At 32.9% G+C, this 11357-nt stretch overlaps 1 protein-coding gene across 1 annotated transcript in view; it reads right to left on the bottom strand.

Annotated features, from left to right (window-relative positions):
- Positions 1-11357, bottom strand: part of LOC108975071 (rho GTPase-activating protein gacU) — a 93801-nt gene that overhangs the window by 81843 nt on the left and 601 nt on the right. The gene's annotated exons all lie outside the window — the stretch shown is intronic.

Consider the following 11357-nt stretch of genomic DNA (forward strand, 5'->3'; position numbering starts at 1 on the left):
CCCACATATCTCAAACTAAGTGAGGTCTGAAGAATTTAATAACATAAAAATATGTGAAGGCGTATATTGTTTCCAATTCATACAATTCATTACAGTGCAGATATAAAACTTTTGTAGAGTATATATTAGAGTAATATACATATGCTTAGGCAAGTTTATGTACCGTGCCTATTTTCTTGATATTAATAGTTTACTTAGTAACTAGTTAAATAATTTTTTTACAAACCTTAACGGACTAACTTCTTTAACTTTTGGCGTTACTTAAGTATACCCAAGAATATGTGCCCATATCATTATATGAAGATAATTCGCACAGTGACCGAAATAAAAAGAATCACTTTGCATAAGAAATCATGTGTATTATTTTCTGCAGCAGCATGTTGCGAGAGCAGAATATAAATCAAAGAAGATATACAAGGTAGCTCCAAAGTAGACAAGACTTTGAATCTAGCGCCCCCTAGTGGGCCTATTGGCCATCTATATGTCAACTCGTGTGTTAGAAGCTGTCATCTTTACCGATTGTTCAGTGAGAATTTCATGACATTTCATTGATTGGAAGTGAAGTTATTTCGTTTTAAGTGTCAGTATGTTTGTGTTATCGGTGCGATAATGAGCTTCGAACAAAGAGCCAACATTAAAATTTGTTTTAAATTTGGTAAACCTTTTACCGAAACGTTTCAATTGATCAAACTTTTATTATTTATGGCGATGATTGCCTGTCCCGTAGAAGAGAGTGGTTTCAATTTTTTAAAGTGGTCGTGGGGACATAAATGACGATTACCATGTGGGCCAATAAAAATCCGTGATCAACGAAAATTCCATCGAAACTGTGCGTGAATTAATCAAAAATTACCGAAAATCATCATTGAAATTCAAGAAAATGGAGTTCAACATCTTCAAAACATCGAAAGGTGTGTGCATGCTTTGTTCCGCACAAATTGACTGACGAGGAAAAATTGCTCAGAATCCAACATTTGAAGGACAACATTGTGATCGATTATTTGACCAAAATTCATATTTTAACCGTTAACCACTCCCCGTAATCACCTGATGTGGCACCGTGCGACTTCTTCCTTTTCGGAAAAATATATTTGCCCATGAAACGAAAGCGTTATGCAGACGTCTAACGGCCAACGAGCTAAAACACTCGTTCGACACTCTTTTTTTGTTGTTTGGACTGTGCAAAACGGTACAGAGTATTATAGTTTTGTTCACCTAACGATAAATAGATATAGAGTTATATATATACAAATGATCAGGATGACGAGAAAAGTTGAAAAACGGTTGTCTGTCTGTGTGTCCGTCCATTCGTGCAAGCTGTAACTTGAGTAAAAAATTGAGATATCTCTATGGAACTTGGTATGTGAGTTCCTTACAAAAAAAAATTTCAATTTCCTAGATGGGCGTAATCGCCCGCCACGCCCGCAAATCGATATTAACCGAAAACATATAAAGTGCGATAACTAAGCACTAAATTAAGGGGGAAGCCTGCTTTAGAAGCTTTCGAAATCGATTTTTGTTTTTGCTTAAATCTCCTTAAAAAATGTCTAAGAATATGTCCCAAAGTTATAGATGGGAATTCGAAATATTTTCAAAGCTAGAAGGGAAATAGTGACCGAGCGTCAAGCAGATATATTAGCGCTTAGGCAGAAAACGTAAACTTTGACGCGCGGGGGGAAGCCTGCTTTAGAAGCTTTCAAAATCGATTTTTGTTTTTGCTTAAATCTCCTTAAAAAATGTCTAAGAATATGTCCCAAAGTTATAGATGGGAATTCGAAATATTTTCAAAGCTAGAAGGGAAATAGTGACCGAGCGTCAAGCAGATATATTAGCGCTTAGGCAGAAAACGTAAACTTTGACGCGCGATTTCTCACTTATTAGTTTTTACGATTTTCCTTAAATGGCGCGCAGGATAGAAAAAAAACCAAACGTCATATGGAATAGGGGCAGAGTTTATTATCTTTGGAATTAAATTATCTTATATTTAAGCTAAAAAAAAACTAAGGTAAGTCAAGTTTGAACATGTTTTTAAACAACATAAAGTAATTTTTTTAGTTAAAAACCACTTTTTTTAAGTTTTAAAAATTTGTACAATTTTTCATTCTTTTTTGAATTTTTTTAGTTTCACAAGAAAAATTATTATAAATATGAATCTCTTTGAATTTTTTGTTTCCGATAGAAATTGCTACCTGCATCCTGACCGTCGTCCGACAAATGCACATACGAGATGCATCGGACAATTGCTTCCCAAAGGCAGACTATCAAAGATTTGGTATTAAAAAAATTGTTGAATGATATTTAAATATATAACTATAAACCCTAGAAATTTCGCTTTAATCAATTATTTCTTTTTTTTTATAAGAACTTCTATAGACAGTGTGAAAATGGATGAAATCGGGGGAGAATTCCGGTCTCTCCTCAGAAAACGGTACTGTTAAAAACTACTAAAAGCACGATTAATCAATAACTAAATACGCCAGAGGCATTAAATTTTACCACAGAGATGGTATGAGATAGACTTACGGGAACCGAGTTAAAAATTGGACGATGGGATCTCATATCTCGGGACCCGACCAAACCAATTGCGAAAAAATTTAGTACGAGTACGTAGCATTTTTTTTGTATTAGTACGTGGGACATACTAGTGTGAAAATGGACGAAATCGAATAACAACCACGCCTAAAATCAAGAAGAAATTAATATAACGGGATAAAACAAATAATGTCTTTAGTGTGTATATGACCAACAATTGTTTAAATCCAATAAAAACTGCTCAAGCCCCTAGGTACCGAATATTTAGACCCCGGTAGTTATAGAAGAAAATTTAATAGAAAATGTTAAAGTGTGATGTATATCAATGAAAGGAAGGGATAATCTTTCTCTTAGAATGGTTTGTTTGTATATCAAAAATGGATTGAATCGGACCAAGATTTTCGAACTTCCGGGTGACTTTGTACTACAATAAGAGAGTATGTTTAACATCATGAAAGTGCCTCTTTGCGCTGTAAATAGGTAACATTATAAGAATGAGCAAAATCTTGGCCTGGCCCCTATATAACTAATATATACACCTTAAAGTATTTACCTGGCTTTCATTCTTGCAAGATGCCAGAGTATAAAGTGTTCGGTTGCACCCTCCTTATGTATTTTGTAACTAACTGAAAAAAAAATTACATATCCGAAAACTCATAGTTTTGCAGGAATTAAATGCTCTACAAAAATGGTCTCTTATGCGAGTTATTAGTAAGTTGAAAGAGATATTTGAATTTTTCTCTCTGATAATACGAAAAAAAGAGAAAGCTGTAATTCGGAGTACCATACTTAGAGAAGCTTTCTTAGAGGAGTCTAAGAACGAAAGGAAAAAAAAGGAAAGGACAAGTGAAAAATAAAATTGTTGTCAATTATATCATGCACTCATTTTAATTAATGATTGAATTTTGTACTGCAGAGTTCTACCATTTTTTATTAGAAGTTTCTGTTTGGTTCGTTATGAATATCTGCGTGGAGATGCATCTGCCAATGCGATTTTCTGTTCTGATGCCGATTCCACAAGATTTTTCAAAAAAAAAAAAAAAAAACACCTTGTTCTCTAAAAATAATCAGTTTAATCTATATTCATACTAGGGGATCCGGCCACGCGTTTTTGTGGTGTACATTTTATACTATTATTCATATAATAACTATTCAATACGGTGAAAATATTATTTAAGATTTAATTTTGAATATGTTCATATAAATAAATGTCATTGGAAAATAACAAATTTAAGGCTGCTTCCTCAATGTCTGGCTACCAGCGTTTCTGTCCCGTTAATAGAGTTGTCTGCATAATAGATGGATTGTACTAAATAAACATTAACAATGTGCATGGTTAATGAAGATGCCCGCTTAATAGAGCGTCCATTTAAGAAAGCTTTCACTGTATTCTTTAATTATGTTGGTTTCTAAGTTGGTTCGAACTTGACACAATGTGCTAAATTTTACTAAAATCGGTTCAGTAGCTTAAGAGTCCATCGCGGGCAAACAACGTGACACGAACTTTTTATACATCCATATATATTATAAAGACGTGTGCAAACAAAAATTACTGTATTGACAGTAGCTGTGTGAAGTTATTTTGCATTTTTTAACTAAAAAACATTCAAATTATTCTTACATGAATATTGAATTGTTTTGACTTTTAACATAAAGCGATGAAAAATTTCAAAATGCAAATTTTTATGTCTTTTACTATATATACAAGATATAAATACATTTATCAGAATACATTAGACTGTAATGTAACGCAACACACGAAAGCAATGGCAGAGAACATGTGTACAAACAATTTTAGTTAAGAAAGAAGCCAGTAAAAACTAAGTGAACTACTACAAAAATATCTCAACTGAAAACAATATGTACAGCGAATGCAAAAAGTGCAAATCGGTAGTTGCGCGTAATAGCGGGCATGCTGATGAAGATCATTGTTGAAGCTATCCGAATTTGCGCTTGCTTTTGCCCTTTTCGTTATTACCTGCTGATTTGCTACTTCAGGTGCTTTTACTGACTACTACTATTACTAATATTGTTAGGTGTATTATTATCGTTCTTTTAGTTGGAGAATTCCTAGCTTTTACTAAGCACGTAATGTTCAACATCAACTGATTTGCGCTGGTGATCAACAGGTAAGCGATTGTTAGAGGGCGCACGCGCCAATGCTTCCTTTAATTCCAGACTTCTTGCTTAAATAACACATCTTGTAAACTATGCAAAAATGATGATTGCAATAAAAATAAAAAATTTAAAAACAACTAATTTCAAAGTGAACTACCGGAACAAAACCCGTGCCTCTTTATATTGAGCTCCACTTGTGTTTAGAGTAGTCTTTGGCATCTTGCAGCACATGAACTCTATCCGTCGTTCGCCTATAAATTTAATGCTTTTAGCTTGACCGTTGTTTGCTGCAACGAAAAGGGCACTCAAATCGAAAATCTATTTTCCGCATATTATGTAACAAGCTTCTTTTTTATTACAACAACGTATCTACGAGTATGCAAAACGATTTAAGATTATATTTAAAATTATATGCTTTTAGCATTTACAGTGTGATAAACCAAAGGTTGGTTTGATGATTTCTGATAATAGGTGACAACATTTGTATTAAGATTATTAGTAGCTCAGGGTATTCATAACACTGGACATATAGATTAACATATGTATTTGTGAAGGTTGTAGATGTTGATTTCAAGGTCGTCAATGAAATAAAACAGTTGTAACTTTTTTAACATCTTCTATAAGGACGTAGAGATGACATTATAAACAAATTTAATGTAAGCCAAGTGTATACCCCTTCTATTTGTCAGACTCCGTTCACAAATGGATAGAGTATGAACTTTGTTAAGATCATAAAACAGTAGGGGTATTCGCTTGCTCTTGCAAAACCCTTGCATGGTGCAAGAATTGCATATATTCCCTCTTTGTGCACCGGCACAACAACAAACACACGCAGAAAATTATTTGCAATGGCTGTAAAATATGTCCTAAACCCATATATATTTGCGTGCAATGTCACGTAAAAATATAATTGCAAGCCTGTTTTAGCTGTCATTTTACATAAAGACATATTAAGTCGTTAAATTATTGAGGAAGGTAAGTTTTAAAGAGATATTATAATTTGTACTTAAATTATAAAGATTTGTTACAGTTTTTTTGGTTAAACATGTATGCAGAAGGTGCGCACAATAAATTGATCGAATCAGCAGTTCATATATCACTAGATTCTGCAATGGGTGCTCTCGTGCCCTTGTATATTTCGGTATTGTATTTTTGCAATCTGCAATCTTGCAAGAGCAAGCGAATACCCCTAGTATATTATGATATATTTTTGCCAACAAGTTGCTACACGTTGATTTTTAGATTATGTACAAAATTTCACACTTTCAACAAACTTGGATCGGCAGTCGCTTTATTGAATGTGTACATGATACACATATAAATTGTTATTTTTTTGCACTAGTTTGAATTTAGGTCCCATAAAACTTTTATTTGGTCATCTGTATTATCAATTCCTTTTGTTTATCCATACAAAATTGTTAACACAAACAAACGTTCGGAGAGGTTACCGCATGTGTCGTTATTTCAAACTGTGTTAGTTATTTCAACCCTCTTTCACAAGTATTACATGCATGGAACATGTGTCTTGGAAAATATACTAGGAAAATATCGGTGGTTGTTGCAATTTTATACGGACGGTCATTTAAGAGACTCACCTGTTTATAATTGACTTTTGCTTTTATACGTTATTTCCCCCTAATGTTACCTATTGTTTTTTCCAATTTTTCACTTGCTCAAATTTTGATGGAAGAGATAGAATTTAAGGTCAACTTTTCTACCACTAGCTGAAGCATAGTTACAAGACTTGAATGTATCACTAGTTTTTTTACCACCATAGTTTAAGTAACCACTTGTTATATGACGCTAGTTCTTGGTGTATTAGCATTTGCGCGGCATATGCTTTCCAAACTTAGGAAGGGGAAATAAACTGCAACAAAATGTGCATCGCCACCTGTAGATTTTTATTATCTTTACACTTCGTATACTACGTGTTTGGTTCTTAAGTAAAAAAAAAAAACAAGTGTGGTTGCCGAATGCCTAGGATATACTATATGTTCATGCATAAATTGCTATGTACTCGTATGAATGCATTTTGATATGTAATTTCTCCCTCAACGATCTGTTGCTGAACGTTTTATATATGGTATATATGTAGTAATTATTATTCGTTTGTCGGAAGTAAATAAACTAAAAAGGTTACAGCTCTATTCATAATAAACGACTACTAGTAGCATTGTGTCTAACCTTCGTTTTTATACTATTAAATCGTATAGAGATCGCCAATGTATGGAAATACATCGTAAAAGGGATGGCCGCCGATTCAACAGAAAAAGTTTGATAAAGTTTATTCTTATTAACTAAATGTTTATTTTTAAAACAAAAATATTGATTGGACCTTATCCACTTTTGGCCCAAGTCTATATAGAAAAAGATACTGCTTGAAACACATTAAAAAAAATCTATATACTGAATAAAACTAAATTGAAATAATATGAATGGGACTAGACACACGTGTTCGAGGGCCTTAGTGTTATTGGACTATCCCTGCCGTCTAATAGGTTTGATGAACATATCTCACAAATCTCTAAATCAATATCAACAAAACTTGCTAAAAACGAATCCTTGAGTACCTCAAAGTGAAATGGTTGAATTCTGATGTTAACCACGCTCACCTCACATACTCATTAAATGAATAGGTCAGATGCATTAAGAAAGTTACCAATTTCAACAAAATTGGTTTTGCTATAATATTCCATTTGGATATCCGTATATTAAGCGGTGAAAAGTAGCTAAATCAGTTTATATATAAATCAAGAACAAACACTGCTTTAATATATGTTTTATCTATTGTCGAAATCTGAAAATAACTTTTCAAGGAGATACTGTACATGTTTCTTCGTACGAAAATATCGTTCAATTTGTGGTATATTACTAAAGCCCAAACCATTTGGAACCCTCAATGAGACTGCTCATGCGTTATTAGATAGCCAAGTTTCGTACATAAAGGATACCAAGAGTTCATCTGGACCTATTAAATAAGTTCTTAGTTATTGCCTTGCCATATTTTGCCATATCTGCATCGTCATCTTTCATTTGTTTATGCATAGATTTCAATCTTTTCTATTCTTCAAATTGTGATCTCGTGGTCGTTTTTAGCGGGCATAATATTATCTAAGCCTCGGATTCGTCAAGGTAAACTCCTAACTTTTCCATCTCGTCTGTATTTTCGTTTTCTAAAATGTTTTGCTGATCGGTATCTCAAGTTATAGACTAGTGGAATTGACCTAATAACGAGTAGTTGGTTACGTCTCAAACTCAATATCTATATGACTACATAGACTCTTCCAAGGCCAATGCTTCTAATCATGCTTTTAACTAAGTATAGTATCGTTCTTAATTAGATGAATGATAAACATATTCGAGAACTTTATTCTATAAACAGGTATTTGCTCAAATTTTTGTTTGAATGGCTTAAGATAAGCCTTTTCACTTTTCATAATATACGCGCGATTTACATATTAGTTCATTTTTCTCTTGTCTACTTGGTTTGAAACTTAGTCGCACCGTTTCAGATGTTTCTATCTGTTTGACAGTAAAATAATATATTTACAAACGAAGCATTGTCTACAACTACAAAATTGCATTTATAAATAGTACATTCGTTTCTTTCAGTATACATAACGGCACCAGCTGCTTGCGTAGAAGTCGCAGCGCGTATTTATCCCTTCAAATGTTATTAAATTCACAATGGAGAGGAGGAGGACAATGAGATTTGCTCAGCCGGCTTTATAACAGATGATATTTTATAACCGAATATTTCAGACCCGACCCGGCTATAGACTTCTAGTCCCATGGAAAACGATAAAAGAATTATTCAACCGCCATACAAAAATGATATAACGCATTCTTTTGCAATTTGAAATTCCTATTTAAATACGAATATTAATACAATTGACGATCAGTGCAAAGCCCTAAACAGATTATAATCTCTTTTTACTGAAACAAACAAGCAAAAAATATATGTTCAGCTAAAAATTACAAAATAAATGTACATAAGCAAAAATCTTTATGCAAGCAAATAAAATCTATATTTTACAGCTTTTTAAAAAATTTATGTTTTCATGAAAACTTCTATAACTCGAAGATTTTTTACGGATTATGGCGCTTTAACACAAATTCTTAAATGTTTTTTGAACATGATTTTCTGCAGTGTTGGATATCATCCAAATGGTAACTCTACTTCACGGCTTGTTTAATTTAAAGGAAATACCCTCTTTATTCAACATATCAGTTTGCTGATGAGGCAATATATAATTTCAATAAAGTTCTTAAAGGTAAAGTTTACGTTAGTTATTTGTTTTATAATTTGGCAAAATATACAAATTACATAATCGGAATTGTTGACTTGAACTTTTCAAAACGTAACATTATGTTAGATTGTTATCATAGAAAATTGCAATAAGCAATTTTATTTTATTTCGTTTTAACAGTGCCCTTATGAATATTGTACAATGTCTACACAACAGCGACAATAAGAACAGTTAAAAAAAAAGTGAGTTCCATTCGACAATCAGTAATTTCTGGGCCAGCACTTAGTTAAAAAACAACCTCTTGTAGTCGAAAATCAACCTCGGAGAAAGCTGTAAAATATATGGTGTTGTCGATTGAAGATTTACATCAAACAAAAAAGATGGGATAAATTATTAAAAAGAAACACTTATAATATACAACCAACTTCAGGAGTTAGAACCATTAGTACCCCATCAGGGAACTAATAAAATTGCTCTTAATGCAAGTCATGGGTATTTTCTGACAATACTCAATTTTCACAATCTAAAAATTCAAGGAGAATTGTCATCATCAGACGAGAATTCGGCAAAAAAAAACTATACGGATAAACAAGCAAAAATAATTCAAGAGGGCAGATCAAATATTTAATGCCGACGAAACGACATTGTTTTGGAAGGAAATGCCAAAAAGAACATTCAAACCAAATTCTCAAAAGACACTTGGTCATCGGGTGACCCTCTTGCTTTGCAGTAACGCATATGGCGATGAAATGCGGAATCCACTCTTAATTAACAAATCCCTTATGCCAAGAGCTTTAAAAGGTAAGGACTTAATTTTCAGAATTTTCAGTTCATTTTATGGCGAATAAAAAGGCATGGATGACGGCTAATCTGCTGAAAGATTGGTTTAATGATTGTTCTGTTCCCGAAGTCCAGAAATATATGACACAAAAAGGTTTAGAACTCTAAATACTTTTGCTTGTTGATAATGTACCCTGTGATAGTACGTCCGAATATTCCGTTGCTGTTTTTGCCGTCTAATACCACTTCGCTGATTCAATCGATTAGGATGGTGTAGCATCATTTAAAATGTACTACATCAAGCAAAGGTTAAGATATATTTAAGATTCAGTTGAAGAAAACAATTTTAATGTTAAGGGAGCATGGAAAAAGTATAATATTTTGCATTACACATGTTTCCTTTGCCATCTAACAGTTGCGGTAATCAACCTCAAATGCTTATTGGAAAAACAGTTTACCAGCTTTCGTTCAAAGTGGAACTTCAGTGGTGCAAAGATCAGAAATTTGTTCGGAGATTATAGGTCTTTCAAATAGCATACACCCTGTCAAAAAAGTATCGGGAATTCTTCATTTCCCCATTTCATCTCCCGCTGACATTTATGAGAATAAAGATGTTAATATCTACGAGGAAGGTGAAGGTCGGGTTTTAACGTCTAATTTAATTCGTAAGTTTGGAACAACATTTTCTTGTTCAAGATCCCGACATGGAGCGTGTATTACAATAATAACGTGAACTTAAATTCTTTTAACAGACTTTATAACAAAAAAATCTTATAGAGGCCGCTAATAATGAAGATAGTTCTGCATTAGAACAAAACCGAACAGTTGTGTTCAACATATGTATCTTCTGTTGACAGTACTATTTTTAAGCCGACGTAAACGTACGCGATTGTTATCAAGTAGCGATGAGTTGGTCGCTATTTTTTTTGTTTCGTCTTATTATTACTTAATGGAGTTTAATATCACTATTTTGTGCATTTTTTAAGGAACTATGTGATGTTTTTTTTAATTCTACACGATTTCTTAAGGTTGTGGAACAGCACACCAGATAAACATATGAATCGTGTATTTTTTTAGATGGTTTTCTTAGGAACGTACCTATCGTATAAAAGATTTTACTGTATGTATTTTAATATTTTCTATTATTTCAATATATGAGATGAGAAATTCTCATGCACCTGACCTTGAACTTTTTTTAAATTTCAGTTTCAATGGTAATACGTAAGCCCTCTTAATTGCTACAATTTGTTTTTTTTTTGTTGAGAACTCTTATATTTTCCCACCTTCGCATAGATTTATTATATAAATCTTATACGCAAGACGAATAAAAACTGCAAACAATGCCATGAATAGATAGAGTTAGCTCATGATTGTAAACACATTTGAATGTACGTATATATTCTCAGTCACACAAGCAACGACATAGTCAATGTTTTATTTTTTGAGGAAATCAAGAGTTTAATACTGGTAAATAGAGGCATCCTACCATTAATATTGGTAACAAGGAAATGTACTATCTAAACTATACAAGCATATAATTATATATTATATTGCACGACTATATCATTTTCTGTATTTATAAATCAAAACCAATTAGTGTGAATGGCTATAGTCCATTTCTAACCATTTTTTTTTTACCAACCATAATTTTTTACACCCTACGCTAAATTCACAGGT

The sequence above is a fragment of the Bactrocera latifrons genome, unplaced genomic scaffold (assembly GCF_001853355.1).
Source record: "Bactrocera latifrons isolate USDA-ARS-PBARC rearing strain unplaced genomic scaffold, ASM185335v1 scaffold_605, whole genome shotgun sequence".
In the NCBI taxonomy this organism is placed as follows: domain Eukaryota; kingdom Metazoa; phylum Arthropoda; class Insecta; order Diptera; family Tephritidae; genus Bactrocera; species Bactrocera latifrons.